At 46.1% G+C, this 8,995-nt stretch overlaps 1 protein-coding gene across 23 annotated transcripts in view; it reads right to left on the minus strand.

Annotated features, from left to right (window-relative positions):
• The window catches only part of ICA1 (islet cell autoantigen 1), a 148,724-nt gene extending 139,729 nt beyond the window's left edge, over positions 1 to 8,995 (minus strand). For 8 of the 23 annotated variants that reach the window (XR_006197102.1, XR_006197087.1, XM_042918575.1 and 5 more), the window contains exon 1: positions 8,852 to 8,995. The gene's annotated coding sequence lies outside the window, so the exon portion shown is untranslated. Of the gene's footprint in view, positions 1 to 793; positions 878 to 6,450; positions 6,531 to 6,589; positions 6,643 to 8,497; positions 8,584 to 8,851 lie in introns of those variants that run through there. The other 15 variants (XM_042918719.1, XM_042918679.1, XM_042918710.1 and 12 more) reach the window with 10 other exon arrangements.

Here is an 8,995-nt window from a genome sequence, read left to right on the forward strand (position 1 = left end):
ATGGAAGTATGTGAATGTAGTGACCACAACTCTACGAAATTACACACAGGCATAATGTCAGCAACTGGAGTAATTAGGGAGACATTAATGTTTACAAAGCTCATTATTTAACATTAAATTTATAAGGTGAAGTACAGCATAGAGATGATCAAATAATTTCTTATGTTTTCACAAGATCACTGAAAGCTAGGAAGAATTTATAGATCATTTAGTATAATTTCCTGTTTTCGCAGGGGGAAAGAACTAAGGCTCAGGGCTGAACAAAATTTCCAAGGCACAAAGTAAACCTTTTTTGTTAGTCTTAAATTACCGAAATACGCACACACCAGCAAGTAGTTTAAAAATGTCTATGCTATGCACAGGTCCTGTAAACAGACTACCACAGCTCCTTTCTCTGGAAATGGCGTGTATTTAAGGACTTTTCTTAGTAAGGTTGCAGCTGCTAACTCATGTTTGGGTTTGGGCTGGCTTCAGAGCAAGGGATGAAGGCAGCCCAGGTAGGGGAGGGGGGAGAAGCAATGGGACCTTAAAATAAAAGTCAGGAGCAAAGAGAAGCAGACAGAAAAGAAGTTCTGTATTTTCACATGTCACAACCAACAGAGCCCCCCTTGCCTATACTGGGTCATCTAGCTGATGGTGAGAACTAGTCAAAGATCTCTTTTCCAGATTCTCTCTAGTTTCTCAGGGAGGAAACTTACAGGATTAAATAGCAGCAACACCCAGAGTGAATAAGGCACAAAACTGTTTTTTGTTTTTGATGAGGATCAGAAAAGACAGGGCCATGAGCATATACCTGGTAGTGTAGGTGGAATAACCAGGAAGTAGTCAAAGGGGCACAGGTCCAAGTCAGGAGTGCAGAAAAAAGAGAAGCAGGAAGCAGAAAGGAGGGAGTGGTGTGGCACCAATGCAAAGTTTACCTACTTCACAATGATGCCTGTGCTGCCTATGTCAACAATGAGGAGGGAGCATTAGATACAAAGATACAAATCCTGGCCTTCAAGGAGCAGCAGGTGGAAGAAAACTCCCTAGAGTGATGACCAGTCTCCCTCCTCATTCACTGTAGGGAATCACAGCTCTTGGCATTGCGCTAGGCACCTCCTCTCATAGCCTCCACTCTTCTTGCACCACTGCTCATTTCTCTGGAACTATCCAGCATCATGACTATAACTACTGCTGTTTCCTTCTTTCTGTCTGGAAGGAACAGGTCTCACTCCCTCCGCCCTTTCTCACCTTGCTCAGATAGCTGAAGACAGAATTAGCTACTATTGTTGATTGGAGTGTTCCAGAAAGCAATGTGGAAGCTGAACATTGTGTATGACACAGCTTCACTCTGCAGCTTTCACAGTGCTTGCTGGAGTACTCTCTCTAGGAATTCCTCTTGGAGCCCTGATATGCCATGCTACGAGGCCATACAGAGACACTCCAGCAACAGTCAACAATTAGCCGTCTTTGCTGTACCTGCCCATCTATTATCCCTTCCTTTCAAGTTAATCAACCTCCCTTTCTGCCCTTAGCTCATATTCTTCAACCTCTTCCTCCAGTTACCATATCTTCCTTCTCTTCACTGAGTTCTTCTAAGCCCACATAGTCTGGTTCCCTTCTCCATCATGCTACAGAAAGTTTTTCACTAGGAACCCAATTTAAATGCTCATCTCACTTGACCTTTAGCTAAGCTCTCCTTCCTTGATTTCTCAGCAAACACTCTGCACTTTTGAATCTTTTCTAATTTCTTTGTTAGCCCCTCTTTCTCTGTATCCACATCTCATAGATCAGTGATCTGGAAGGTTCCAACCTTGGTTGTCTTCTTTCGCACTTTACCTGCCTCTCTGGGTGATTTAATCCACTTCTGTGGCTTCAACCAACAGCTGTATATGTCAATGACATCAAAATTAAACACCTCTCCAGATGTCGCAGTAGGGAGATGGAAATATGGATCTGGTACTCTAGAGAGGTGTTTAAATTCCCTTCTCTGTATTGGAATCTTCACCTGGATGTCCCACAGGCATTTCAAATTCAGCACATCTACAATTGAACTTATCTCTCTCCATGTGCATCTCCAAATTGTTCTTTTGGCCTGTGGTCCCTATGTTAATTACCGGCACAAATCCCACTAAATGGTCTAAACTGGAAATGTGACTTCTCTCTCATCTTTTGCAGCCAGTCTCCAAGTTCTCTCCAATCTACCTCCTAAAAAGCTATTTAAAAAAAAAAGTTTGTTTGTTTGTTTGTTTAGAGAGTGAGTGAGCAGGGGAGGGGCAGAGAGAGAAGTCCAAGCAGGCTCTGCATTGACAGCAGGGCTCAACCTCATGAACCCTGAGATCATGACCTCAGCTGAAATCAAGAGTCAGAGCTTAACCGACTGAGCCACCCAGGTGCCCCCTTCCTAAAAAGCTATTAAATGCGTCTTCTCTTTTCTATGTTGACAGCCAGGACTTAGTCGAGGACTTCAGAGGCAACACTATACCTAAATCTGCCCACTCCAATCTTTTATACCCTGGTCTGAACTACTACTATAACATGCAGATCTAACCATGCTGCCTTCCCACTCCAAATGCTTTAATTGCTTTCTCTTGCTGCTAGAGAAATTCCAAAATTCTTAGCAAAAAAACCCAAATGCAAAATTCAAAAATTTTACTACACTCTACACAGAACTATTCCTTCAGACCATTTCAGAATACTAGAGCTTTCCTGAATACACTATGCTTCTTGGAGGCTTTATGAAGGTTCCTTTCCCTCAAAATGTCTTCCCCTCCTTTGTCCAACTGGCAACTTACAGTGTACTTCAAGCCTGTCCTCAAATGTCACTACCTCAGTGAAGGCTTTCCTAACTGAATACCCACCCTTGCACCCCCAGGGCCATCCCACTCCTGTCCTCGATTATAGTCCTTAACTGCCTCATGCTGCTCGTACCCCGCACTCCCATTTTCCTGCACTGAGCTCATTACATCTGCATTTCGGGCACTCCAATGCAAGTCCCTTGAGGGCAGGGACCCTAATGGGTTCATCTTTACCTTCTTACACAAAGCACAGTACCTGAAACACAGTAGGCCTTCAGAAAATATGTGCTGAACAAAGGGCAACAATTATGTGCTACCATTCGCAGAGTGCTTTACATGTGTGAAATGCTTAACACCATTATCTCATGTGTGGACACAGCCACCATGGAGGGGATACCACCCCGTTTTGCAAGTGAGAAAAAACACTCAGAAAGTAAAACAATTTGCCCAAAGTCAATAACTGATAAACTTAGGTTTGCTTTTGACTCTAAGCTCCTGTTTTTAACCATTCCATTCAATTCCTAGATGAAAGAGACTAGATAATGGGCTCCATTTCTATAAAAACAATGTCTCTTGGTTGCAGACTTAGGTGCTGTGTTAGTCCTAAATCCATTACCATCATGGTTCTTGTGCACAAGAAAACCTTGATGATGGACTCCTAGTGGCTTTCAGGCTTCTCAACACTAAGAAGAGGGAGCACTGGGGCACCTGGGTGGCTCAGTCGGTTGAACGTCCAACTTTAGCTCAGGTCATGATCTCGCAGACTGTGAGTTTGAGCCCCACATCCGGCTCTGTGCTGACAACTCAGAGCCTGGAGCCTGCTTCAGATTCTGTGTCTCCCTCTCTCTCTGCCCCTGCCCCACTCATGCTTTGTCTTTCTTTCTCTCACAAATAAACAAACATTAAAAAATTTTTTTTAAAAAGAAGAGGAAGCACCATTTATTACAATTATCTCCTTGGTCTCTGGCTTAGGATGCACTTCTCTAGAAACATGCAGAGAAGGCTAGATTTCTCCTAAGTACCAATAGGTTTCAGACGTTGGTGTAACATTCATGCCCTATCCTGGGAACAGAGAAGTGGGTGTGAGAGATCATGATGGTGGCAAGTAATGGAATGGATTTTAATGGGTGTGCTGGAAGTAGCTGCAGGGCTCTGTAGTCCCTCCTTGTACAATACTCTCACCACTAGAACAACAGGACCTTTCCACTCCCAAATCTAGACTCTCAGGGTTGACAACATACCATTATGTACATGCTCAGTGATTCATCCCTGGACACACATACTTCTTGTTTCTGACCCCACAGTACGGTACTGCACTCAGTTATCCTTTTTGGTCATCCTCTTTTAATTGTACTTGTTTTCTGTTAAATGCATTCTAAAATTGACTTCTTCAATTTTCTCTAATTCTAATGACATTTTACTCTCAGTTCTCTATTTTCTAATACCTCCACCACCTCTACAACTATCCAGCACACAACTGAAACCAGTCCTGTGCTTACCCTGATTAATTCATTTAATTCTGTCAACTCACAGATGATCAAAACTGCCCAAGGTCACTCAGCTAGTAAGGACACACATGTACACTGGGCTCCAGACATGAGGGCTATTTGCCAGTATTCTCTTTGTAACCTGTTTACTGTGTTGGGAGCTCTCTGTCTCTACTCTCAACCTTTTTCACCTGCCAAATTCCTATTGGTTTTTTAAGGTTTAACTCAGGGGTCACCTCCTCCATGGATTTCTCAGGTTTTCTATATTTGTGTGTTCTCTCACTCTCTATCATCTGGGTAAGATGCCTTGGCCATGGGCTTCATCCCCTCCCTGTTTACGGTTAAGTGTAATTAGCAGATTCTTCTATCCCCCTTATTAGGCTGTAAACTCCTTCAGAGCAGGGCAGGGTCTGGGTCTTGACTTGGGATTCCCAGTACTAGCACAGTGTGTAACATATGGCATACACATAACAAATGTTGAGTAGTGACCCCACTTCCCTGCTTTGGCCATCTGCACTAGCAAGAAAAGACTTCTCATCATGAGCAAAGCCATTTTCTCAGCTCTTCATGAACTCACTGTCTCACTAGGTTTACACTGGGACAAGGAGTTGCTATTAGTTGAGGAACTACCACTTCTCAGACACTGAGCTGTATGTTTTGTGCATTATCCTGACAGGTCAACAGCATCCTCACTTTATGGAGGAAACTCAAAATCAGTTATCCTATCCTGTATGACTGTCCATACAGTAAGACAGAAGGAATGCTTTGTTTAAAAGCATTATAAAATGCTGTTATGTACAGCCCTGTCCTGGAGAGATCCATTAGTATTTGAAATTACTTACACACATACGTACACACACACCTACTGTATCAATTTAGATGTTGGAGTAGTGAAAACATGGTTAACTAGGGTTTATAGAGGTTCAAGACAGTTCTACCATATGCATTCTCTAGGTAAATCATGCCTGTAGTCTTCAGTTTCTATCAGATAAAGAGGGATTATAATACCTACTTAGTTCAAAGGGGTTGAATATAAAAAAAGATCATGTTTGCCAAAATGCTTTGTTAAAACAATGGTTGAAGGCCCATTTTAGAGCAATACGCTGGATGAAGAGTTTAGAGCAGTGTTTCTCAGAGTGGTGGCATCAGAGCCACATGAAGTGTTAACAGCAGATGGGAGAAGCCAGGCGAGGAGTCCACATTTAACAAGTTCCCAAATGATCCTATCGGACACAAAAGTTTGATAAATACCAGGTTAGGACAATGCTTCTCAAGCTTTAATGTACACATGAATCACTTGGAGATCTTGTTAAAATGCAGATTTGAATTCAGGGAGCCTGGGGGGTGGGGGGGAGGGCAGGTTGAGATACCACATGTCTAACAAGCTCCCAGGGGAAGCCAATGTTACTGGTCTATGGATCACATTTGAGTGGCAGGGGGTTGGAAGATCTATTCCCACTGGAACAAATTAGCTTTGCTTTGTTCCTGGACCACAGATTGAATCTCCCAGCCTCGGGGAGTATTCCGGAAAGCCCAGGCTCTTAGTATTGCCAGAACACACTTGAACTGTTCAAAACCAAATTCGAACGCATTCCCTATCTCAGGAGAAGAGCAGTAGCATCCTCTCCAGACACAGATAGCACATAGGTTTAGCATGTAAAAGAATAAATCACTATTACTTGAGTCCTATTTACTGTGCAAAGCACTTAAATATATTATTTCTAATCCTGACTACAACCCTACAAGGTCGATATTCTTGCTCTGTAGATAAGGAAATGATGACATCTATAGAGAGCATAAGTTACTTGCTCAAAGTCACATGGCTAGTTGGGGGTTGCAGCTGGGCTTCCAATCCTGCTCTTTTGGAATTCAAAGCCTATGTGCCCTCTGTACATCCTCCGTGATGCTAGCTAGGTATGATTGTGGTACAAAATGTGACAGCTTAGGGAAAAAGTGGGAAAAAACATTTTCTCCTCTATCAGTCTTTGAGTTCAAGGCTCTGCCAAGGCAGATTCCAGAAGGGGGTGAGGATGGGGATAGGGTTAATTAATTAGTGATCTGTAATACCTTATGAACAATAACATGCAGATTGCATCTTTGTCCATGGTCCCCATAAATCTGATAATACAGATGGAATAAAAAGGACATCTGTGACCAGTGCACTAATCCTAAACGTTGCCACCTACCCTCAGGCTTCTAGCTGTGGAACTCAACCAATAACAAGGAAAAGTTCTTTCTGATCCTTATGGCCTATCGACTTTTGCACCTTCTCTTATATGAGGCTTCTGTAACCCTGAACTTCACACCAATTCAGGTTGACCCTACCATGTCACTTCATGGTTGCCACACTTCCCTGCCTCTGATAAAACTGCTTGCACCTGAAAAAAAAAAAGGACTGTTTAGTCAAATATATTGAAAGTGCAGCAATCTTGAAGATTTTCTTTTGAATAACACAATCTTCTGTATTTGTCATAAGGTTGACATGTAGAGAAACGCATAGCAATAAAGATGCTCAGAGAAATCAGATACTCAAGTGTAGCAAATGGAGGAAAGACAGCTATGAATTAAACTCTCTAGGCATTTACCGTCCAGTGCCTTTACCATTTAATGACCCATGGGGGGAGGATCCACACTCAGTTTTTTAAACCCCAGGTTGTGTAACTGTCATTTTCCAAACACATATCTTTAATGACAGAACTGTTTACCTATATAATGCAAAATAATACAACTGAAAAGCCACATCTCCTGTAATTATATACACGGTAATCTAAAACCAGACAGCGATATTTGAACTATTAAGAATTATAAACTGATTTTGCCCCTATTGTATTCTCTACACATGACGTTTCAAAAATAAAGACTGAAACCTAAAAACAAACTGGTTTGAAACCCACTTTAAAGTATTTTTAGACTGGTGTGTGTGATTTAAATAGAAGCTAAGAAACTGAGTCTGGAACATTGATCTCGTTTATAAGCATTTCTTATTTCCCTCCAAACCCCAGGAACAGTTCAGATCTCAGAAAATGTAAACCAAAGGTCCACAGAAACCAATTTGAGATTTTTCTGGAGAGACTACTGAAATGTTTGGACAGGAACATGTTTGCAATGAGTCATAATTCATAAGATCTTAATGGCCAATGCCTTCGGTGCCTTTCTTCTTACATGCAATATCATTCTCAAACCAGCTGGTGATACATTTTCCAGGCCCTAATGATTTTTATGAAGTTACCAGATCTGTTTCTAAGGTTGCTACCTAGCACCTTTTCTAGTGCTGATTTTGTCATGCTATCTAAACAGAAAAGAACCTGATTCTCTTTCTAAATTGCAAATCTCTCTAAACAGGCAGTTAATGTCTTTCCCCAGCCGAAGGACACAGTACTTTTAAGACCCCCAAGAAGAAGCTGAGGGGACTTGGGGACATAACAAGAAAAAAAAAAAAGTGGAAAAGGAAGGGAAGGGGGCCTCTGGGCACAGGCAGACATAATAACAGGATATGTTCGCTTCTAGAGGAAGCAGGAGCTGCAATAGCCCGAGGGCAGGAAAGGCGGAGCCAGTAGCAACCTAAGGAAACCAGGCGCGCGAGGGTTTGCACGGACCTGGCCCACTTAGGGACTCGTGGTCCAGTCGGGTCCAAGGCTGGTGAGCACCTCACCCGCTGGAGACCAAGCTCAGGCCTCCTGGCACTAGTGGTTATAAAGAGGCACCCATCTGCTCCCTGCCACCTCCGCCAAAGATGGGCAATGGGGCGAAGAGCAAAGCAAACATCAGGCGCCGCGGCAGGTGAACTTGTCAACAAGTCAGCCCCAGACGCAAGTCCCTGCCCAGAAGGGACCTCGGGGTCCCGGGGCCGCAGCTGCTGGGAAGGCGAGGCACGGCGTGGGTGGAGTGGGCTGGCGTGGGTGGGGGTGCCGCCGGCGCTGGGGCAGGAGATGCGGCCCGCGCCCCGAACGCTTCCCTCCCGCTCCCCCGGGATTGACGCACGCTCTCATGGCGCGCGCATCCTCCAGACCTGCCCAGGCCCGAGGGAGGAGGCGGGGGAGGGGTAGGGGCTGTAGCGGTTCCCACACGCGGACCAGGGACTGGAGGAGGCAACCCGCCTGTCACCCGCCGCCCGCGGAGGGCACAGTTGGCGGCCCCAGGCTGGCGCCCCGACCTCCGCGGCTGCCGGGCGTCTCCCGCTGCAGCCTGCAGCCCGCCCGGCGCGCCCCCGCCCCGACCCCGGACGGCAGGTACCTCGGAGCCCCGGCCCCCGAGAGCCTCCTGGCCGCGGTCGGAGCGTCCCTCCAGCTCCCTCATCCGACGTCAGCGTCAGCAGAAGGCGAGGGAAGGGGCGGGGGGAGCGCAGGAACCGGCCCTTCCTGCGGCGGTCGCCGCCAGCCGGAATAGCAGCCGGCGGAGCCCGTGCGCGCCGCAGCGCAGCGCAGCGGCCGGGGGGAGCGGGCGGCCTCGCCTCCCAGCGAACGCCGGCGCCCTGGGCGCCGCCGCCTCGCCTCCCCTCCCTTCCTTTCTCCTCGGGAGACTCCTGGCAGGGCGACCCCTCCCAGCAGGACCCTGGCATCCGGAGGAGCGAGGGGGCGAAGGCCTCACCTTTTGGGGGTCGGGTCCGGGATGAGGGGGGTGAACCTCCCTCTCTCTCTCCTCCCTGGGGACTTTCCTCGACCCCCATCTCCTGGGGTATCCCCCGCTCGGCTCTACCGCTCTGGGTGACCCCACCCCTGCTCTCCCGCAGGT

This window comes from Panthera leo, chromosome A2 (assembly GCF_018350215.1).
Source record: "Panthera leo isolate Ple1 chromosome A2, P.leo_Ple1_pat1.1, whole genome shotgun sequence".
NCBI classification, from domain to species: Eukaryota; Metazoa; Chordata; class Mammalia; order Carnivora; family Felidae; genus Panthera; species Panthera leo.